Source organism: Schistocerca serialis, unplaced genomic scaffold (genome assembly GCF_023864345.2).
Source record: "Schistocerca serialis cubense isolate TAMUIC-IGC-003099 unplaced genomic scaffold, iqSchSeri2.2 HiC_scaffold_1362, whole genome shotgun sequence".
In the NCBI taxonomy this organism is placed as follows: domain Eukaryota; kingdom Metazoa; phylum Arthropoda; class Insecta; order Orthoptera; family Acrididae; genus Schistocerca; species Schistocerca serialis.
In genome coordinates, this window is record NW_026047583.1 from 56478637 (window position 1) to 56503854 (window position 25218).

Consider the following 25218-nt stretch of genomic DNA (forward strand, 5'->3'; position numbering starts at 1 on the left):
TAACGTTCAGGGCCTCCCAATGACGATGGAACACTCAAATTGCGTCGAGATTCAATACATCATCCTCCAGCCGACTTGTCTCCAAGGGGATATTGCTGCCTCACGCACCATATTGGTCCGTCTATTGTGAGTATATTTTCGAATGCGACGCAAAACTTGTAGTTAATTGTAACGTTCAGGGCCTCCTAACGACGATGGAACACTCAAATTGCGTCGAGATCCAATACATCGTCCTCCCGCCGACTTGTCTCCAACGGGATATTGCTGCCTCGGGTACCATGTGGTCCGTCTCCTGTGAGTCTAGATTTCCAAATCCGACGCAAAAATGAAAGTTAATTGTAACGTTCAGGGCCTCCTAATGTCGAAGGGACACTCAAATTGCGTCGAGATTCAATACATCGTCCTCCAGCCGACTTGTCTCCAAGGGTCTATTGCTGTCTCGGGCACCTGATGGTCGTTCTCCTGTGAGTCTAGATTTTCGAATCCGACGCAAAACTGATGGTTAATTGTAACGTTCATGGCCTCCTAATGACGATGGAACACTCAAATTGCGTCGAGATTAAATACATAGTCCTTCAGCCGACTTGCCTCCATGGGTCTATTGCTACCTCGCGCACATTATGGTCGTTCTCCTGTGAGTCTAGATTTTCGAATCCGACGCAAAACTGATGGTTAATTGTAACGTTCATGGACTGTTAATGACGATGGAACACTCGAATTGCGTCGAGATTCAATACATCGTCCTCCAGCCGACTTGTCTCCAAGGGTCTATTGCTGCCTCGGGCACCTTATGGTTGTTCTCCTGTGAGTCTAGATTTTCGGATCCGACGCATAACTGATAGTTAATTGTAACATTCAGGGCCTCCTAATGACGAAGGAACACTCAAATTGCGTCGCGATTCAATACATCGTCCTCCAGCCGACTTCTCTCCAAGGCTCAATTGCTGCCTTTGGCACCTAATGGTCTTGCTCCTGTGAGTCTAGATTTTCGAATCCGACGCAAAACTGATGGTTAATGTTAACGTTCAGGGCCTCCGAATGACGATGGAACACTCAAATTGCGTCACGATTCTATACATCGTCCTCCATCCGACTTGTCTCCAAGGGTCTATTGCTGCCTCGGGCACCTTATCGTCGTTCCTCTGTGAGTCTAGATTTTCGAATCCGACGCAAAACTAATAGTTAATTGTAACGTTCAGGGCCTCCTAATGACGATAGAGTACTCAAATTGCGTCAAGATTCAATACGTCGTCCTCCAGCCGACTTGTCTCCAAGGGGATTTTGCTGCCTCGGGCACCATATGATCCATCTCCTGTGAGTCTAGATTTTCGAATCCGACGCAAAACTTATAGTTAATTGTAACGTTCAGGGCCTCCTAATGACGATGGAACACTCAAATTGCGTCGAGATCCAATACATCGTCCTCCCGCCGACTTGTCTCCAACGGGATATGTGCTGCCTCGGGTACCATTTGGTCCGTCTCCTGTAGGGCTAGATATTCGAATCCGACGCAAAACGGACTGCTAATTGTAACGTTCAGGGCCTCCAAATGACGATGGAACACTCAAATTGCATCAAGATTCAATACATCGTCATTCAGAAGACTTGTCTCCAACAGTCTATTGCTGCCTCGGGCACCTTACTGTCGTTTTCCTCTCAGTCTAAACTTTCGAATCCGTCGCAAAACTGATAGTTAATTGTAACTTTCAGGGCCTCCTAATGACGATGGAACATTCAAATTGCGTCGAGATCCAATACATCGACCTCCTGCCGACTTGTCTCCAACGGGATATTGCTGCCTCGGGCACCATGTGGTCCGTCTCTTGTGAGTCTAGATTTTCGAAATCGACGCAAAAGTGATAGTTAATTGAAACGTTCATGGCCTCCTAATGACGATGGAACACTCAAATTGCGTCGGCATTCAATACGTCGTCCTCCAGCCGACTTGTCTCCAAGGGGATATTGCTGCCTCGGGCCGTCTACTGTGAGTCTAGATTTTCGAATCCGACGGAAAAACTGTAGTTAATTGTAACGTTCAGGGCTTCCTAATGACGATGGAACACTCAAATTACGTCGAGATTCAATACATCGTCAACCCGCCGACTTCTCTCCAACGGGATATTGCTGCCTCGGGCACCTTATGGTCGTTCTCCTCTGAGTCTACATTTTCGAATCCGACGCAAAACTCATAGTTAATTGTAACGCTCAGGGCCTCCTAATGACGATGGAACACTGAAATAGCGTCGAAATTCAATACATCGTCCTTCAGTCGACTTGTCTCCAAGCGTCCGTTGCTGCCTCGGGCACCAAATGGTCCGTCTCCTCTGAGTCTAGATTTTCGAATCGGACACAAAGCTTGTAGTTACTTGTAACGTTCAGGGCCTCCTAATGACGACGGAACACTCAAATTACGTCGAGAATCAATACATCGTCTACCCGCCGACTTGTCTCCAACGGGATATTGCTGCCTCGGGCACCATGTGGTCCGTATCCTGTGAGTCTAGATTTTCGAATACCACGCACAAATGATGGTTAATTGTAACGTTCAGGGCCTAGTAATGACGATGGAACACTCATATTGCGTCGAGAATCAATACATCGTCCTCCAGCCGACTTGACTCCAAGGGTCTATTGCTGCCTCGGACACCATATGGTCCGACTCCTGTGAGTCTATAATTTCGAATCCGACGCAAAACTGATAGTTAATTGTAACGTTCAGGGCCTAGTAATGACGATGGAACACTCAAATTGCGTCGAGATTCAATACATCGTCCACCAGGCGACTTGTCTCCAGATGTCTATTGTACCCTCGGGCACCTTATGGTCGTTCACCTGTGAGTCTAGATTTTCGGATCCGACGCATAAATGATAGTTAATTGTAACGTTCAGGGCCTCCTAATGACGATGGAACACTCAAATTGCGTCGAGATTCAATACATCATCCTCCAGCCGACTTGTCTCCAGGGGGATATTGCTGAATCTAGCACCTGATGGTCGTTCTCCTGTGAGTCTAAATTTTCGAATCCGAAGCATAAGTGATAGTTAATTGTAACGTTCAGCGCCTCCTAATGACGATAGAACGCTCAAATTGCGTCGAGATTCAATACATCATCCTCCAGCCGACTTGGCTCCAAGGGGATATTGCTGCCTCGGGCACCTTATGGTCGTTCTCCAGTGAGTCTAGATTTTCGAATCCGCCGCAAAACTGATGGTTAATTGTAACGTCCATGGCCTTTTGATGACGATGGAACACTCAAATTGCGTCGAGATTCAATACATCGGCTTTCAGCCGACTTGTCTCCAAGGGTCTATTGCTGCCTCGGGCAGCTTATGGTTGTTCTCCTGTGAGTCTAGATGTTCGGATCCGTCGCATAACTGATAGTTAATTGTAACGTTCAGCGCCTCCTAATGACGATAGAACACTCAAATTGCGCCGAGATTCAATACATCGTCCTCCAGCCGACTTGTCTCCAAGCGTCCATTGCTGCCTCGGGCACCTTATGGTCGTTCTCCTGTGAGTCTATATTTTCGATTCCGACATGTAACTGATAGTTAATTGTAACGTTCAGGGCCTCCAATTGACGAAGGAACACTCAAATTGCGTCGCGATTCAATACATCGTCCTCCTGCCGACTTCTCTCCAAGGCCGAATTGCTGCCTTTGGCAGCTAATGGTCTTGCTCCTGTGAGTCTAGATTTTCGAATCCGACGCAAAACTGATGGTTAATTGCAACGTTGAGGGCCTCCGAATGTCGATGGAACACTCAAATTGCGTCGTGATTCAATACATCGTCCTCCAGCCGACTTGTCTCCAAGGGGATATTGCTGCCTCGGGCACCTTATGGTCGTTCTCCAGTGAGTCTAGATTTCGGAATCCGACGCAAAACTGATGGTTAATTGTAACGTCCATGGCCTTTTGATGACGATGGAACACTCAAATTGCGTCGAGATTCAATACATCGTCCTCCAGCCGACTTGTCTCCTAGGGTCTATTGCTGCCTCGGGCAGCTTATGGTTGTTCTCCTGTGAGTCTAGACGTTCGGATCCGTCGCATAACTGATAGTTAATTGTAACGTTCAGGGCCTCCTATTGACGAAGGAACACTCAAATTGCGTCGAGATTCAATACATCGTCCTCCAGCCGACTTGTGTGCTAGGGGATATTGCTGCCTCGGGCACCTTATCTCCGTTCCTCTGTGAGTCTAGATTTTCGGATCCGACGCATAACTGATAGTTAATTGTAACGTTCAGCGCCACCTAATGACGATAGAACACTCAAATTGCGTCGAGATTCAATACATCGTCCTCCAGCCGACTTGTCTAAAAGGGGATATTGCTGCCTCGGGCACCTTATGGTCCGCGTCCTGTTAGTCTAGATTTTCGAATCCGACGCGAAACTGATAGTTAATTGTAACGTTCAGGGCCTCCTAATGACGATGGAACACTCAAATTGCGTCGAGATTCAATACATCGTCCTCCATCCGACTCGTCTCCAAGGGTCAATTGCAGCCTCGGGCACCATATGGTCCGTCTCCTGTAGGTCTAGATATTCGAATCTGACGCAAAACGGAGTGCTAATTGTAACGTTCAGAGACTCCAAATGACGATGGAACACTCAAATTGCATCAAGATTCCATACATCGTCATTCAGAAGACTTGTCTCCAACAGTCAATTTCTGCCTCGGGCACCTTATTGTCGTTTTCCTCTGAGTCAAAACTTTCGAATCCGATGCAAAACTGATAGTTAATTGTAACGTTCAGGGCCTCCTAATGACGATGGAACACTCAAATTGCGTCGAGATCCAATACATCGACTTCCCGCCGTCTTGTCTCCAACGGGATATTGCTGCCTCGGGCACCATGAGGTCCGTCTCCTGTGAGTCTAGATTTTCGAATCCGACGAACAAATGATAGTTAATTGTAACATTCAGGGCCTAGTAATGACGATGAAACACTCAAATTGCGTCGAGAATCAATACATCGTCCTCCAGCCGACTTGACTCCAAGGGTCTATTGCTGCATCGGCCACCATATGGTCCGACTCCTGTGGGTCTAGAATTTCGAATCCGACGCAAAACTGATAGTTAATTGTAACGTTCAGGGCCTAGTAATGACGATGGAACACTCAAATTGCGTCGAGATTCAATACATCGTCCTCCAGGCGACTTGTCTGCAGATGTCTATTGTACCCTCGGGCACCTTATGGTCGTTCTCCTGTGAGTGTAGATTTTCGAATTCGACGCGAAACTTCTAGTTAATTGTAACGTTCAGGGCCTCCTAATGACAATGGATAACTCAAATTGCGTCGAGATTCAATACATCCTCCTCCAGCCGACTTGTCTCCAAGGGAATATTGCTGCCTTGGGCACCATATAGTCCTCCTGTGAGTCTAGAATTTCGAATCCGACGCAAAACTGTTAGTTAATTGTAACGTTCAGGACCTCCTAATGACGATGGAACACTTAAATTGCGTCGAGATTCAATACATCGTCCTCCAGCCGACTTGTCTCCAAGGGTCTATTGCTGCATCGGTCACCATATGGTCCGACTCCTGTGGGTCTAGAATTTCGAATCCGACGCAAAACTGATAGTTAATTGTAACGTTCAGGGCCTAGTAATGACGATGGAACACTCAAATTGCGTCGAGATTCAATACATCGTCCTCCAGGCGACTTGTCTCCAGATGTCTATTGTACCCTCGGGCACCTTATGGTCGTTCTCATGTGAGGTTAGATTTTCGGATCCGACTCATAACTGATAGTTAATTGTAACGTTCAGCGCCTCCTAATGACGATAGAACACTCAAATTGCGTCGAGATTCAATACATCGCCCTCCAGCCGACTTGTCCACAAGGGGATATTGCTGCCTCGGGCACCTTGTGGACCGCCTCCTGCGAGTCTAGATTTTCGAATCCGACGCAAAACTGATAGTTAATTGTAACTTTCATGACCTCCTAATGACGATGGAACACTCAAATTGCGTCGAGACTCAATACATCGTCCTCCAGCCGACTTGTGTGCTAGGGGATATTGCTGCCTCGGGCACCTTATCGTCGTTCCTCTGTGAGTCTAGCTTTTCGAATCCGACGCAAAACTAATAGTTAATTGTAACGTTCAAAGCCTCCTATTGACGATAGAATACTCAATTTGCGTCGAGATTCAATACGTCGTCCTCCAGCCGACTTGTCTCCAAGGGGATATTGCTGACTCGGGCACCATGTGGTCCGTCTCCTGTGAGTCTAGATTTTCGAATCCGACGCAAAAGTGATAGTTAATTGAAACGTTCAGGGCCTCCTAATGACGAATGAACACTCAAATTGCGTCGAGATTCTATACGTCGTCCTCCAGACGACTTGTCTACAAGGGGATCTTGCTGCCTCGGGCAGCTTACGGTACGCCTCCTGTTAGTCTAGATTTTCGAATCCGACGCAAAACTGACAGTTAATTGTAACGTTCATGGCCTCCTAATGACAATGGATAACTCAAATTGCGTCGAGATTCAATACATCCTCCTCCAGCCGACTTGTCTGCAAGGGAATATTGCTGCCGAGGTCACCTTATCCTCGTTCCTCTGCGAGTCTAGATTTTGGAATCCGACGCAAAACTGATAGTTAATTGTAATGTTCAGGGCCTCCTACCGACGATGGAATACTGAAATAACGTCGAGATTCAATACATCGTCCTTCAGCCGTCTTGTCTCCAAGCGTCCATTGCTGCCTCGTGCACCCTACAGTCGTCTATTGTGAGACTACATTTTCGATTCCGACACATAACTGATAGTTAATTATAACGTCAGGGCCTCCTAATGACGATGGAACACTTAAATTGCGTCGAGATTCAATACATCGTCCTCCATCCGACTTGTCTCCATGGGTCTATTGCTGCCTCGGGCACCTTATGGTCGTTCTCATGTGAGGTTAGATTTTCGGATCCGACTCATAACTGATAGTTAATTGTAACGTTCAGCGCCTCCTAACGACGATAGAACACTCAAATTGCGTCGAGATTCCATACATCGTCATTCAGAAGACTTGTCTCCAACAGTCTGTTGCTGCCTCGGGCACCTTATTGTTGTTTTCCTCTGAGTCTAAACTTTCGAATCCGAAGCAAAACTGATAGTTAATTGAAACATTCAGGGCCTCCTAATGACGATGGAACGCTCAAATTGCGTCGAGATCCAATACATCGACTTCCCGCCGACTTGTCTCCAACGGGATATTGCTGCCTCGGGTACCATGTGGTCCGTCTCCTGTGAGTCCAGATTTTCGAATCCGACGCAAAAGTGATAGTTAATTAAAACGTTCAGGGCCTCCTAATGACGAATGAACACTCAGATTGCGTCGAGATTCTATACGTCGTCCTCCAGACGACTTGTCTACAGGGGGATCTTGCTGCCTCGGGCAGCTTACGGTACGCCTCCAGTTAGTCTATATTTTCGAATCCGACGCAAAACTGATAGTTAATTGTAACGTTCATGGCCTCCTAATGACGATGGAACACTCAAATTGCGTCGGCATTCAATCTGTCGTCCTCCAGCCGACTTGTCTCCAAGGGGATATTGCTGCCTCGGGCACTATATGGTCCGTCTACTGTGAGTCTAGATTTTCGAATCCGACGCAAAACCTGTAGTTAATTGTAACGTTCAGGGCCTCCTAATAACGAGGGAACACTCATATTACGTCGAGATTCAATACATCGTCGACCCGCCGACTTCTCTCCAAAGCGATATTGCTGCCTGGGCCACCATGTGGTCCGTCTCCTGTGAGTCTAGATTTTCGTATCCGACGCGAAACTGATAGTTAATTGTAACGTTGAGGGCCTCCTAATGTCGATGGAACACTCAAATTGCGTCGAGATTCAATACATCGTCCTCTAGCAGACTTGTCTCCATGGGTCTACTGCTACCTCGGTCACCTTATAGTCGTCTCCTGTGAGTCTAGATTTTCGAATCCGACGCAAAACGGACTGCTAATTGTAACGTTCATGGCCTCCTAATGACGATGGAACACTGAAATAGCGTCGAGATTCAATACATCGTCCTTCAGTCAACTTGTCTCCAAGCGTCCATTGCTGCCTCGGGCACCATATGGTCCGTCTCCTGTGAGTCTCGATTTTCGAATCCGACACAAAACCTGTAGTTACTTGTAACGTTCAGGGCCTCCTAATGACGATGGAACACTCAAATTATGTCGAGATTAGATACAACGTCTACCCGCCGACTTGTCTCCAACGGAATATTGCTGCCTCGGGCACCATGAGGTCCGTCTCCTGTGAGTCTAGATTTTCGAATCCGACGAACAAATGATAGTTAATTGTAACGTTCAGGGCCTAGTAATGACGATGAAACACTCAAATTGCGTCGAGAATCAATACTTCGTCCTCCAGCCGACTTGACTCCAAGGGTCTATTGCTGCATCGGTCACCATATGGTCCGACTCCTGTGAGTCTAGAATTTCGAATCCGACAGAAAACTGATAGTTAATTGTAACGTTCAGGGCCTAGTAATGACGATGGAACACTCAAATTGCGTCGAGATTCAATACATCGTCCTTCAGGCGAATTGTCTCCAGATGTCTATTGTACCCTCGGGCACCTTATGGTCGTTCTCCTGTAAGTGTAGATTTTCGAATTCGACGCGAAACTGATAGTTAATTGTAACGTTCAGGGCCTCGTAATGACAATGGATAACTCAAATTGCGTCGAGATTCAATACATCCTCCTCCAGCCGACTTGTCTGCAAGGGAATATTGCTGCCGAGGGCACCTTATCGTCGTTCCTCTGCGAGTCTAGATTTTGGAATCCGACGGAAAACTGATAGTTAATTGTAATGTTCAGGGCCTCCTACTGACGCTGGAATACTGAAATAACGTCGAGATTCAATACATCGTCCTTCAGCCGTCTTGTCTCCAAGCGTCCATTGCTGCCTCGTGCACCTTATGGTCGTCTCCTGTGGGACTACATTTTCGATTCCGACACATAACTGATAGTTAATTATAACGTCAGGGCCTCCTAATGACGATGGAACACCTAAATTGCGTCGAGATTCAATACATCGTCCTCCAGCCGACTTGTGTCCAAGGGTCTATTGCTGCCTCGGGCACTTTATGGTCGTTCTCATGTGAGGTTAGATTTTCGAATCCGACTCATAACGGATAGTTAATTGTAACGTTCAGCGCCTCCTAATGACGATAGAACACTCAAATTGCGTCGAGATTCAATACATCGCCCTCCAGCCGACTTGTCCACAAAGGGATATTGCTGCCTCGGGCACCTTGTGGTCCGCCTCCTGTGAGTCTAGATTTTTGAATCCGACGCAAAACTGATAGTTAATTGTAACGTTCATGGCCTCCCAATGACGATGGAACACTCAAATTGCGTCGAGATTCAATACATCGTCCTCCAGCCGACTTGTGTGCTAGGGGATATTGCTGCCTCGGGCACCTTATCGTCGTTCCTCTGTGAGTCTAGATTTTCGAATCCGACGCAATAGTGACAGTTAATTGAAACGTTCAGGGCCTCCAAATGACGAATGAACACTCAAATTGCGTCGAGATTCTATACGTCGTCCTCCAGACGACTTGTCTCCATGGGTCTATTGCTACCTCGCTCACCTTATGGTCGATCTCCTGTGAGTCTAGATTTTCGAATCCGACGCAAAACTGATGGTTAATTGTAACGTTCATGGCCTCCAAATGACGATGGAACACTGAAATTGCGTCGAGATTCAATACATCGTCCTCCAGCCGACTTTGGCTCCAAGGGTCTATTGCTGCCTCTGGCACCTTATGGTCGTTCTCCTGTGAGTCTAGATTTTCGAATCCGACGAACAAATTATAGTTAATTGTAACGTTCAGGGCCTAGTAATGACGATGGAACACTCAAATTGCGTCGAGAATCACTACATCGTCCTCCAGCCGACTTGACTCCAAGGGTGTATTGCTTCATCGGTCACCATATGGTCTGACTCCTGTGAGTCTAGAATTTCGAATCCGACGCAAAACTGATATTTAATTGTAACGTTCAGGGCCTAGTAATGACGATGGAACACTCAAATTGCGTCTAGATTCAATACATCGCCATCCAGGCGACTAGTCTCCAGATGTCTATTGTACCCTCGGGCACCTTATGATCGTTCTCCTGTGAGTGTAGATTTTCGAATTCGACACGAAACTGATAGTTAATTGTAACGTTCAGGGCCTCCTAATGACAATGGATAACTCAAATTGCGTCGAGATTCAATACATTCACCACCAGCCGACTTGTCTGCAAGGGAATATTGCTGCCGAGGGCACCTTATCGCCGTTCCTCTGCGAGTCTATAATTTGGAATCCTACGCAAAACTGATAGTTAATTGTAATGTTCAGGGCCTCCTACTGTCGATGGAATACTGAAATAACGTCGAGATTCAATACATCGTCCTTCAGCCGTCTAGTCTCCAAGCGTCCATTGCTGCCTCGTGCACCTTATTGTCGTCTCCTGTGAGACTACATTTTCGATTCCGACACATAACTGATAGTTAATTATAACGTCAGGGCCTCCTAATGACGATGGAACACTTACACTGCGTCGAGAGTCAATACATCGTCCTCCAGCCGACTTGTCTCCATGGGTCTACTGCTACCTCGGTCACCTTATCTTCGTTCTTTTGTGAGTCCACATATTCGAATCCGACGCAAAACGGACTGCTAATTGTAACGTTCAGAGCCCCCTAATGATGATGGAACACAAAAATTGGGCCGAGATTCAATACATCGTCCTCCAGCCGACTTGTCTCCAAGGGAATTTTGCTGCCTTGGGCACCATATAGTCCTCCTGTGAGTCTAGAATTTCGAATCCGACGCAAAACTCATATTTAATTGTAACGTTAAGGGCCTCCTAATGACGATGGAACACTCAAATTGCGTCGAGATTCAATACATCGTCCTCCAGCCGACTTGTCTCCAAGGGTCTATTGCTGCCTCGGGCACCTTATGGTCGTTCTCATGTGAGGTTAGATTTTCGGATCCGACTCATAACTGATAGCTAATTGTAACGTTCAGCGCCTCCTAATGACGATAGAACACTCAAATTGCGTCGAGATATAATACATCGCCCTCCAGCCGACTTGTCCACAAGGGGATATTGCTGCCTCGGGCACCTTGTGGTCCGCCTCCTGTGAGTCTAGATTTTCGAATCCGACGCAAAACTGATAGTTAATTGTAACGTTCATGGCCTCCTAATGACGATGGAACACACAAATTGCGTCGAGATTCAATACATCGTCCTCCAGCCGACTTGTGTTCTAGGGGATATTGCTGCCTTGGGCACCTTATCGTCGTTCCTCTGTGAGTCTAGCTTTTCGAATCCGACGCAAAACTAATAGTTAATTGTAACGTTCAAAGCCTCCTAATGACGATAGAATATTCAAATTGCGTCGAGATTCAATACGTCGTCCTCCAGCCGACTTGTCTCCAAGGGGATATTGCTGCCTCGGGCACCTTGTGGTCCGCCTCCTGTGAGTCTAGATTTTCGAATCCGACGCAAAAGTGATAGTTAATTAAAACGTTCAGGGCCTCCTAATGACGAATGAACACACAGATTGCGTCGAGATTCTATACGTCGTCCTCCAGACGACTTGTCTACAAGGGGATCTTGCTGCCTCGGGCAGCTTACGGTACGCCTCCTGTTAGTCTATATTTTCGAATCCGACGCAAAACTGATAGTTAATTGTAACGTTGATGGCCTCCTAATGACGATGGAACACTCAAATTGCGTCGGCATTCAATAAGTCGTCCTCCAGCCGACTTGTCTCCAAGGGGATATTGCTGCCTCGGGCACTATATGGTCCGTCTACTGTGAGTCTAGATTTTCGAATCCGACGCAAAACCTGTAGTTAATTGTAACGTTCAGGGCCTCCTAATGACGAGGGAACACTCATATTACGTCGAGATTCAATACATCGTCGACCCGCCGACTTCTCTCCAAAGCGATATTGCTGCCTGGGCCACCATGTGGTCCGTCTCCTGTGAGTATAGATTTTCGTATCCGACGCGAAACTGATAGTTAATTGTAACGTTGAGGGCCTCCTAATGTCGATGGAACACTCAAATTGCGTCGAGATTAAATACATCGTCCTCTAGCAGACTTGTCTCCATGGGTCTACTGCTACCTCGGTCACCTTATAGTCGTCTCCTGTGAGTCTAGATTTTCGAATCCGACGCAAAACGGACTGCTAATTGTAACGTTCATGGCCTCCTAATGACGATGGAACACTGAAATAGCGTCGAGATTCAATACATCGTCCTTCAGTCAACTTGTCTCCAAGCGTCCATTGCTGCCTCGGGCACCATATGGTCCGTCTCCTGTGAGTCTCGATTTTCGAATCCGACACAAAACCTGTAGTTACTTGTAACGTTCAGGGCCTCCTAATGACGATGGAACACTCAAATTATGTCGAGATTCAATACAACGTCTACCCGCCGACTTGTCTCCAACGGGATATTGCTGCCTCGGGCACCATGAGGTCCGTCTCCTGTGAGTCTAGATTTTCGAATGCGACGAACAAATGATAGTTAATTGTAACGTTCAGGGCCTAGTAATGACGATGAAACACTCAAATTGCGTCGAGAATCAATACATCGTCCTCCAGCCGACTTGACTCCAAGGGTCTATTGCTGCATCGGTCACCATATGGTCCGACTCCTGTGAGTCTAGAATTTCGAATCCGACAGAAAACTGATAGTTAATTGTAACGTTCAGGGCCTAGTAATGACGATGGAACACTCAAATTGCGTCGAGATTCAATACATCGTCCTTCAGGCGAATTGTCTCCAGATGTCTATTGTACCCTCGGGCACCTTATGGTCGTTCTCCTGTAAGTGTAGATTTTCGAATTCGATGCGAAACTGATAGTTAATTGTAACGTTCAGGGCCTCGTAATGACAATGGATAACTCAAATTGCGTCGAGATTCAATACATCCTCCTCCAGCCGACTTGTCTGCAAGGGAATATTGCTGCCGAGGGCACCTTATCGTCGTTCCTCTGCGAGTCTAGATTTTGGAATCCGACGGAAAACTGATAGTTAATTGTAATGTTCAGGGCCTCCTACTGACGATGGAATACTGAAATAACGTCGAGATTCAATACATCGTCCTTCAGCCGTCTTGTCTCCAAGCGTCCATTGCTGCCTCGTGCACCTTATGGTCGTCTCCTGTGGGACTACATTTTCGATTCCGACTCATAACTGATAGTTAATTATAACGTCAGGGCCTCCTAATGACGATGGAACACCTAAATTGCGTCGAGATTCAATACATCGTCCTCCAGCCGACTTGTGTCCAAGGGTCTATTGCAGCCTCGGGCACCTTATGGTCGTTCTCATGTGAGGTTAGATTTTCGAATCCGACTCATAACGGATAGTTAATTGTAACGTTCAGCGCCTCCTAATGACGATAGAACACTCAAATTGCGTCGAGATTCAATACATCGCCCTCCAGCCGACTTGTCCACAAGGGGATATTGCTGCCTCGGGCACCTTGTGGTCCGCTTCCTGTGAGTCTAGATTTTTGAATCCGACGCAAAACTGATAGTTAATTGTAACGTTCATGGCCTCCCAATGACGATGGAACACTCAAATTGCGTCGAGATTCAATACATCGTCCTCCAGCCGACTTGTGTGCTAGGGGATATTGCTGCCTCGGGCACCTTATCGTCGTTCCTCTGCGAGTCTAGATTTTCGAATCCGACGCAAAAGTGATAGTTAATTGAAACGTTCAGGGCCTCCAAATGACGAATGAACACTCAAATTGCGTCGAGATTCTATACGTCGTCCTCCAGACGACTTGTCTCCATGGGTCTATTGCTACCTCGCTCACCTTATGGTCGATCTCCTGTGAGTCTAGATTTTCGAATCCGACGCAAAACTGATGGTTAATTGTAACGTTCATGGCCTCCAAATGACGATGGAACACTGAAATTGCGTCGAGATTCAATACATCGTCCTCCAGCCGACTTTGGCTCCAAGGGTCTATTGCTGCCTCTGGCACCTTATGGTCGTTCTCCTGTGAGTCTAGATTTTCGAATCCGACGAACAAATCATAGTTAATTATAACGTTCAGGGCCTAGTAATGACGATGGAACACTCAAATTGCGTCGAGAATCACTACATCGTCCTCCAGCCGACTTCACTCCAAGGGTGTATTGCTTCATCGGTCACCATATGGTCTGACTCCTGTGAGTCTAGAATTTCGAATCCGACACAAAACTGATAGTTAATTGTAACGTTCAGGGCCTAGTAATGACGATGGAACACTCAAATTGCGTCGAGATTCAATACATCGCCCTCCAGGCGACTAGTCTCCAGATGTCTATTGTACCCTCGGGCACCTTATGATCGTTCTCCTGTGAGTGTAGATTTTCGAATTCGACACGAAACTGATAGTTAATTGTAACGTTCAGGGCCTCCTAATAACAATGGATAACTCAAATTGCGTCGAGATTCAATACATTCACCTCCAGCCGACTTGTCTGCAAGGGAATATTGCTGCCGAGGGCACCTTATCGCCGTTCCTCTGCGAGTCTAGAATTTGGAATCCTACGCAAGACTGATAGTTAATTGTAATGTTCAGGGCCTCCTACTGTCGATGGAATACTGAAATAACGTAGAGATTCAATACATCGTCCTTCAGCCGTCTAGTCTCCAAGCGTCCATTGCTGCCTCGTGCACCTTATGGTCGTCTCCTGTGAGACTACATTTTCGATTCCGACACATAACTGATAGTTAATTATAACGTCAGGGCCTCCTAATGACGATGGAACACTTACACTGCGTCGAAAGTCAATACATCGTCCTCCAGCCGACTTGTGTCCATGGGTCTACTGCTACCTCGGTCACCTTATCTTCGTTCTCCTGTGAGTCCACATATTCGAATCCGACGCAAAACGGACTGCTAATTGTAACGTTCAGAGCCCCCTAATGATGATGGAACACAAAAATTGCGCCGAGATTCAATACATCGTCCTCCAGCCGACTTGTCTCCAAGGGAATATTGCTGCCTTGGGCACCATATAGTCCTCCTGTGAGTCTAGAATTTCGAATCCGACGCAAAACTCATATTTAATTGTAACGTTAAGGGCCTCCTAATGACGATGGAACACTCAAATTGCGTCGAGATTCAATACATCGTCCTCCAGCCGACTTGTCTCCAAGGGTCTATTGCTGCCTCGGGCACCTTATGGTCGTTCTCATGTGAGGTTAGATTTTCGGATCCGACTCATAACTGATAGCTAATTGTAACGTTCAGCGCCTCCTAATGACGATAGAACACTCAAATTGCGTCGAGATCTAATACATCGCCCTCCAGCTGACTTGTCCACAAGGGGACATTGCTGCCTCGGGCACGTTGTGGTCCGCCTCCTGTGAGTCTAGATTTTCGAATCCGACGCAAAACTGATAGTTAATTGTAACGTTCATGGCCTCCTAATGACGATGGAACACACAAATTGCGTCGAGATTCAATACATCGTCCTCCAGCCGACTTGTGTGCTAGGGGATATTGCTGCCTTGGGCACCTTATCGTCGTTCCTCTGTGAGTCTAGCTTTTCGAATCCGACGCAAAACTAATAGTTAATTGTAACGTTCAAAGCCTCCTAATGACGATAGAATATTCAAATTTCGTCGAGATTCAATACGTCGTCCTCCAGCCGACTTGTCTCCAAGGGGATATTGCTGCCTCGGGCACCAAATGGTCCGTCTCCTGTGAGTCTAGATTTTCGAATCCGACTCAAAACTTGTAGTTACTTGTAACTTTCAGGGCCTCCTAATGACGATGTAACACACAAATTACGTCGAGATTCAAAACATCGTCCACCCGCCGACTAGTCTCCAACAGGATATTGCTGCCTCGGGCACCATGTGGTCCGTCTCAGTTGAGTGCAGATTATCGAATCCGACGCAAAAACGATAGTTAATTGTAACTTTCAGGGCCTCCTAATGACGAAGGAACACTCAAATTGCGTCGAGATTCAATACATCGTCCTGGAACCGACTTGTCTACAAGGGGATATTGCTGCCTCGGGCACCTTATTTTCCGCCTCCTGTTAGTCTAGATTTTCGAATCCGACGCAAAACTGATAGTTAATTGTAACGATGAAACACTCAAATTGCGTCTAGATTCAATACATCGTCCTTCAGCCGACTTGTCTCCAAGGGGATATTGCTACCTCGCTCACCTTATGGTCGTTCTCCTGTGAGTCTAGATTTTCGAATCCGACGCAAAACTGATAGTTAATTGTAAAGTTCATGGCCTCCTAATGACGGTGGATCACTCAAATTGCGTCGAGATTCAATACATCGTCCTCCAGCCGACCTGTCTCCATGGGTCTATTGCTACTTCGCTCACCTTATGGTCGTTCTCCTGTGAGTCTAGATTTTCGAATCCGACGCAAAACTGATGGTAAATTGTAACGTTCATGGCCTCCTAATGACGATGGAACACTGGAATTCCGTCGAGATTCAATACATCGTCCTCCAGCCGACTTTGGCTCGAAGGGTCTATTGCTGCCTCTGGCACCTTATGGTCGTTCCCTGTGAGTCTGGATTTTCGGATCCGACGCATAACTGATAGTTTATTGTAACGTTCTGCGCCTCCTAATGACGATAGAACACTCAAATTGCGACGAGATTCAATACATCGTCCTCCAGCCGACTTGTCTACAAGGGGATATTGCTGCCTCGGGCACCTTGTGGTGAGTCTCCTGTTAGTCTAGATTTTCGAATCCGACGCAAAACTGATATTTAATTGTAACGTTCATGGTCTCCTAATGACGATGGAACACTCAAATTCCGTCTAGATTCAATACATCGGTCTCCAGCCGACTTGTCTCGAAGCGTCTATTGCTGCCTCGGGCACCTTATGGTCGTTCTCCTGTGAGTCTAGATTTTCGGATCCGACGCATAACTGATAGTTAATTGTAACGTTCAGCGCCTCCTAATGACGACAGAACACTCAAATTGCGTCGAGATTCAATACATCGTCTTCCAGCCGACTTGTCTACAAGGGTCTATTGCTGCCTCGGGCACATATCGTCGTCCTCCTGTGAGTCTAGATTTTCGAATCCGACGCAAAACTGATGGTTAATTGTGACGTTCATGGCCTCTTAATGACGATGGAACACTCAAATTGCGTCGAGATTCAATACATCGTCCTCCAGCCGACTTGTGTGCTAGGGGATATTGCTGCCTCGGGCACCTTATCGTCGTTCCTCTGTGAGTATAGATTTTCGAATCCGACTCAAAACTTGTAGTTACTTGTAACGTTCAGGTCGTCCTAATGACGAAGTAACACTCAAATTACGTCGAGATTCAATACATCGTCCACCCGCCGACTTGTCTCCAACGGGATATTGCTGCCTCGGGCACCATGTGGTCCGTATCCTGTGAGTGCAGATTATCGAATCCGACGCAAAAAAGATAGTTAATTGTAACGTTCAGGGCCTCTTAATGACGAAGAAACACTCAAATTACGTGGAAATTCAATACATCGTCCACCAGCCGACTTGTCTCCATGGGTCTATTGCTACCTCGCTCACCTTATGGTCGTTCTCCCGTGAGTCTAGATTTTCGAATCCGACGCAAAACTGATGGTTAATTGTAACGTTCATGGCCTCCTAATGAGGATGGAACACTCAAATTGCGTCGAGATACAATACATCGTCCTCCAGCCGACTTGTCCACAAGGTGATATTGCGGCCTCGGGCACCTTATGGTCCTCCTCCTGTAAGTCTAGATTTTCGAATCCGACGAAAAACTGATAGTTAATTGTAACGTTCATGGCCTCTTAATGACGATGGAACGCTCAAATTGCGTCGAGATTCAATACATCGTCCTCCAGCCGACTTGTGTGCTAGGGGATATTGCTGCCTCGGGCACCTTATCGTCGTTCCTCTGTGAGTTTAGATTTTCCAATCCGGCACAAAACTAATAGTTAATTGTAACGTTCAAAGCCTTCTAATGACGATAGAATACTCAAATTGCGTCGAGATTCAATACGTCGTCTTCCAGCCGACTTGTCTCCAAGGGGATATTGCTGCCTCGGGCACCATATGGTCCGTCTCCTGTGAGTCTAGATTTTCGAATCCGACTGAAAACTTGTAGTTACTTGTAACGTTCAGGGCCTCATAATGACGATGTAACACACAAATTACGTCGAGATTCAAAACATCGTCCACCCGCAGACTTGTCTCCAACGGGATATTGCTGTCTCGGGCAGCATGTGGTCCGTCCCATGTGAGTGCAGATTTTCGAATCCGACGCATAAAAGATAGTTTATTGTAACGTTCAGGGCCTCCTAATGACGAAGGAACACTTAAATTGCGTCGAAATTCAATACATCGTCCTCCAGCCGACATGTCTCCAAGGGTCTATTGCTGCCTCGGGCACCTTATGGTCGTTCTCCTGTGAGTCTAGATTTTCGGATCCGACGCATAACTGATAGTTTATTGTAACGTTCTGGGCCTCCTAATGACGATGGGACACTCAAATTGCGTTGAGATTCAATACATAGTCCTCCAGCCGACTTGTGTGCAAGGAGATATTGCTGCCTCGGGCACCTTATTGTCGTTCCTCTGTGAGTTTAGATTTTCAAATTCGACGCAAAGCTAATAGTTAATTGTAACGTTCAGGGCCTCCTAATGGCGAAGGAACACTCAAATTGCGTCGAGAGTCAATACATCGTCCTCCAGCCGACTTGTCTCCATGGGTCTATTGCTACCTCGCTCACCTTATGTTCGTTCTCCTGTGAGTATAGATTTTCGAATCCGACGCAAAACTGATGGTTAATTGTAACGTTCAGGGCCTCCTAATGACGATAGAGTACTCAAATTGCGTCGAGATTCAATACGTCGTCCTCCTGCAGACTTGTCTCCAACGGGATATTGCTCCCTCGGGCACCATGTGGTCCGTCTCCTGTGAGTCTAGATTTTCGAATCCGACGCAAAAATGATAGTTAATTGTAACGTTCAGGGCCTCCTAAAGTCGAAGGAACATTAAAATTGCGTCGAGATTCAATACATCGTCCTCCAAGCCGACTTGTCTCCAAGGGGATATTGCTGCCTCGGGCACCATATGGTCCGTCTCCTGTGAGTCTAGATTTTCGAATCCGACTCAAAACTTGTGGTTACTTGTAACGTTCAGGGCCTCCTAATGACGATGTAACACTCAAATTACGTCGAGATTCAATACATCGTCCACCCGCCGACTTTTCTCCAACGGGATATTGCTGCCTCGGGCACCATGTTGTCCGTCTCCTGTGAGTGCAGATTATCGAATCCGACGAAAAAAGATAGTTAATTGTAACGTTCAGGGCCTCCTAATGACGAAGGAACACTCTAATTGCGTCGAAATTCAATACATCGTCTTCCAGCCGACTTGTCTACAAGGGTCTTTTGCTGCCTCGGGCACATATCGTCGTTCTCCTGTGAGTCTAGATTTTCGAATACGACGCGAAACTGATAGTTAATTGTAACGTTCTGGGCCTCCTAATGACGATGGAACACTCAAATTGCGTCGAGATCCAATACATCATCCTCCAGCCGACTTGTATCCGAGGGGATATTGCTGACTCGGGCACCTTATGGTCGTTCTCCTGTGAGTCTAGATTTTCGGATGCGACGCATAACTGATAGTTAATTGTAACGTTCAGCGACTCCTAATGACGATAGAACACTCAAATTGCGTCGACATTTATTACATCGTCCTCCAGCCGACTTGTCTACAAGGGGATATAGCTGCCTCGGGCACCTTATGGTCCACCTCCTGTTAGTCTAGATTTTCGAATCCGACGCAAAACTGATAGTTAATTGTAACGTTCATGGCCTCCTAATGCCGATGGAACACTCAAATTGCGTCGAGATTCAATACATCGTCCTCCAGCCAACTTGTGTGCAAGGGGATATTGCTGCCTCGGGCACCTTATTGTCTTTCCTCTGTGAGTCTAGATTTTCAAATTCGACGCAAAACTAATAGTTAATTGTAACGTTCAGGGCCTCCTAATGACGAAGGAACACTCAAATTGCGTCGAAATTCAATACATCGTCCTCCATCCGACTTGTCTCCATGGGTGTATTGCTACCTCGCTCACCTTATGGTCGTTCTCCTGTGAGTCTAGATTTTCGAATTCGACGTAAAACTAATGGTTACTTATAACGTTCAGGGCCTCCTAATGACGATAGAGTACTCAAATTTCGTCGAGATTCAATACGTCGTCCTCCCGCCGATTCGTCTCCAACGGGACATTGCTCCCTCGGGCACCATGTGGTCCGTCTCCTGTGAGTCTAGATTTTCGAATCCGACGCAAAAATGATAGTTAATTGTAACGTTCAGGGCCTCCTAATGTCGAAGGAACACTCAAATTGCGTGAGATTCAATACATCGTCCTCCAGCCGACTTGTCTCCAAGGGGATATTGCTGCCTCGGGCACATATCGACGTTCTCCTGTGAGTCTAGATTTTCGAATTCGACGTAAAACTGATGGTTACTTGTAACGTTCAGGGACTCCTAATGACGATAGAGTACTCAAATTGCGTCGAGATTCAATACATCGTCCACCCGCCGACTTGTCTCCAACGGGATATTGCTGCCTCTGGCACCATGTGGTCCGTATCCTGTGAGTGCAGATTATCGAATCCGACGCAAAAAAGATAGTTAATTGTAACGTTCAGGGCCTCCTAATGACGAAGGAACACTCAAATTGCGTCGAAATTCAATACATCATCCTCCAGCCGACTTGTGTGCTAGGGGATATTGCTGCCTCGGGCACCTTATCGTCGTTCCTCTGTGAGTGTAGATTTTCGAATCCGACGCAAAACTAATAGTTAATTGTATCGTTCAGGGCCTCCTAATGACGATAGAGTACTCAAATTGCGTCTAGATACAATACGTCGTCCTCCAGCCGACTTGTCTGCAAGGGGATATTGCTGCCTCGGGCACCCTATGGTCCATCTCCTGTGAGTCTAGAGTTTCGAATCCGACTCAAAACTTGTAATTACTTGTAACGTTCAGGTCCTCCTAATGACGAAGTAACACTCAAATTACGTCGAGATTCAATACATCGTCCACCCGCCGACTTGTCTCCAACGGGATATTGCTGCCTCGGGCACCATGTGGTCCGTATCCTGTGAGTGCAGATTATCGAATCCGACGCAAAAAAGATAGTTAATTGTAACGTTCAGGGCCTCTTAATGACGAAGAAACACTCAAATTACGTCGAAATTCAATACATCGTCCTCCAGCCGACTTGTCTCCATGGGTCTATTGCTACCTCGCTCACCTTATGGTCGTTTTCCCGTGAGTCTAGATTTTCGAATCCGACGCAAAACTGATGGTTAATTGCAACGGTCATGGCCTCCTAATGAGGATGGAACACTCAAATTGCGTCGAGATTCAATACATCGTCCTCCAGCCGACTTGTCCACAAGGTCATATTGGGGCCTCGGGCTCCTTATGGTCCGCCTCCTGTGAGTCTAGATTTTCGAATCCGACGAAAAACTGATAGTTAATTGTAACGTTCACGGCCTCTTAATGACGATGGAACACTCAAATTGCGTCGAGATTCAATACATCGTCCTCCAGCAGACTTGTGTGCTAGGGGATATTGCTGCCTCGGGCACCTTATCGTCGTTCCTCTGTGAGTTTAGATTTTCGAATCCGACGCAAAACTAATAGTTAATTGTAACGTTCAAAGCCTTCTAATGACGATAGAATACTCAAATTGCGTCGAGATTCAATACGTCGTCCTCCAGCCGACTTGTCTCCAAGGGTATATTGCTGCCTCGGGCACCATATGGTCCGTCTTCTGTGAGTCTAGATTTTCGATCCGACTGAAAACTTGTAGTTACTTGTAACGTTCAGGGCCTCATAATGACGATGTAACACACAAATTACGTCGAGATTCAAAACATCGTCCACCCGCCGACTTTTCTCCAACGGGATATTGCTGCCTCGGGCACCATGTTGTCCGTCTCCTGTGAGTGCAGATTATCGAATCCGACGCAAAAAAGATAGTTAATTGTAACGTTCAGGGCCTCCTAATGACGAAGGAACACTCTAATTGCGTCGAAATTCAATACATCGTCTTCCAGCCGACTTGTCTACTAGGGTCTATTGCTGCCTCGGGCACATATCGTCGTTCTCCTGTGAGTCTAGATTTTCGAATCCGACGCGAAACTGATAGTTAATTGCAACGTTCTGGGCCTCCTAATGACGATGGAACACTCAAATTGCGTCGAGATCCAATACATCATCCTCCAGCCGACTTGTCTCCAAGGGGATATTGCTGCCTCGGGCACCATATGGTCCGTCTCCTGTGAGTCTAGATTTTCGAATCCGACTCAAAACTTGTAGTTACTTGTAACGTTCTGGGCCTCCTAATGTCGAAGGAACACTCAAATTGCGTCGAGATTCAATACATCGTCCTCCAGCCGACTTGTCTCCAAGGGGATATTGCTGCCTCGGGGACATATCGACGTTCTCCTGTGAGTCTAGATTTTCGAATTCGACGTAAAACTGATGGTTACTTGTAACGTTCAAGGACTCCTAATGACGATAGAGTACTCAAATTGCGTCGAGATTCAATACATCGTCCACCCGCCGACTTGTCTCCAACGGGATATTGCTGCCTCTGGCACCATGTGGTCCGTATCCTGTGAGTGCAGATTATCGAATCCGACGCAAAAAAGATAGTTAATTGTAACGTTCAGGGCCTCCTAATGACGAAGTAACACTCAAATTGCGTCGAAATTCAATACATCATCCTCCAGCCGACTTGTGTGCTAGGGGATATTGCTGCCTCGGGCACCTTATCGTCGTTCCTCTGTGAGTGTAGATTTTCGAATCCGACGCAAAACTAATAGTTAATTGTATCGTTCAGGGCCTCCTAATGACGATAGAGTACTCAAATTGCGTCTAGATACCATACGTCGTCCTCCAGCCGACTTGTCTGCAAGGGGATATTGCTGCCTCGGGCACCCTATGGTCCATCTCCTGTGAGTCTAGAGTTTCGAATCCGTCTCAAAACTTGTAATTACTTGTAACGTTCAGGTCCTCCTAATGACGAAGTAACACTCAAATTACGTCGAGATTCAATACATCGTCCACCCGCCGACTTGTCTCCAACGGGATATTGCTGCCTCGGGCACCATGTGGTCGGTATCCTGTGAGTGCAGATTATCGAATCCGACGCAAAAAAGATAGTTAATTGTAACGTTCAGGGCCTCTTAATGACGAAGAAACACTCAAATTACGTCGAAATTCAATACATCGTCCTCCAGCCGACTTGTCTCCATGGGTCTATTGCTACCTCGCTCACCTTATGGTCGTTTTCCCGTGAGTCTAGATTTTCGAATCCGACGCAAAACTGATGGTTAATTGCAACGGTCATGGCCTCCTAATGAGGATGGAACACTCAAATTGCGTCGAGATTCAATACATCGTCCTCCAGCCGACTTGTCCAAAAGGTCATATTGCGGCCTCGGGCACCTTATGTTCCGCCTCCTGTGAGTCTAGATTTTCGAATCCGACGAAAAACTGATAGTAAATTGTAACGTTCACGGCCTCTTAATGACGATGGAACACTCAAATTGCGTCGAGATTCAATACATCGTCCTCCAGCCGACTTGTGTGCTAGGGGATATTGCTGCCTCGGGTACCTTATCGTCGTTCCTCTGTGAGTTTAGATTTTCGAATCCGACGCAAAACTAATAGTTAATTGTAACGTTCAAAGCCTTCTAATGACGATAGAATACTCAAATTGCGTCGAGATTCAATACGTCGTCCTCCAGCCGACTTGTCTCCAAGGGTATATTGCTGCCTCGGGCACCATATGGTCCGTCTTCTGTGAGTCTAGATTTTCGAATCCGACTGAAAAGTTGTAGTTACTTGTAACGTTCAGGGCCTCACAATGACGATGTAACACACAAATTACGTCGAGATTCAAAACATCGTCCACCCGCCGACTTGTCTCCAACGGGATATTGCTGTCTCGGGCAGCATGTGGTCCGTCCCATGTGAGTGCAGATTTTCGAATCCGACACATAAAAGATAGTTAATTGTAACGTTCAGGGCCTCCTAATGACGAAGGAACACTTAAATTGCGTCGAAATTCAATACATCGTCCTCCAGCCGACTTGTCCCCATGGGTCAAATGCTACCTCGCTCACCTTATGGTCGTTCTCCTGTGAGTCTAGATTTTCGAATCCGACGGAAAACTGATGGTTAATTGTAACGTTCATGGCCTCATAATGACGACGTAACACTCAAATTGCGTCGAGATTCAATACATCGTCCTCCAGCCGACATGTCTCCCAGGGTCTTTTGCTGCCTCGGGCACCTTATGGTCGTTCTCCTGTGAGTCTAGATTTTCGGATCCGACGCATAACTGACAGTTAATTGTAACGGTCAGCGCCTCCTAATGACGAGATAACACTCAAATTGCGTCGATATTAAATACATCGTCCTCCAGCCGACTTGTCTACAAGTGGATATTGCTGCCTCGGGCACCTTATGGTCCGCCTCCTTTTAGTCTAGATTATCGAATCCGACGCAAAACTGATAGTTAATTGTAACGTTCATGGCCTCCTAATGACGATGGGACACTCAAATTGCGTCGAGATTCAATACATCGTCCTCCAGCCGACTTGTCTCCAAGGGGATATTGCTGCCTCGTGCACCATATGGTCCGTCTCCTGTGAGTCTAGATTTTCGAATCCGACTCAAAACTTGTAGTTACTTGTAACGTTCAGGGCCTCCTAATGACGATGTAACACTCAAATTACGTCGAGATTCAATACATCGTCCACCCGCCGACTTTTCTCCAACGGGATATTGCTGCCTCGGGCACCATGTTGTCCGTCTCCTGTGAGCGCAGATTATCGAATCCGACGCAAAAAAGATAGTTAATTGTAACGTTCAGGGCTTCCTAATGACGAAGGAACACTCTAATTGCGTCGAAATTCAATACATCGTCTTCCAGCCGCCTTGTCTACTAGGGTCTATTGCTGCCTCGGGCACATATCGTCGTTCTCCTGTGAGTCTAGATTTTCGAATCCGACGCGAAACTGATAGTTAATTGTAACGTTCTGGGCCTCCTAATGACGATGGAACACTCAAATTGCGTCGAGATCCAATACATCATCCTCCAGCCGACTTGTCTCCAAGGGGATATTGCTGCCTCGGGCACCATATGGT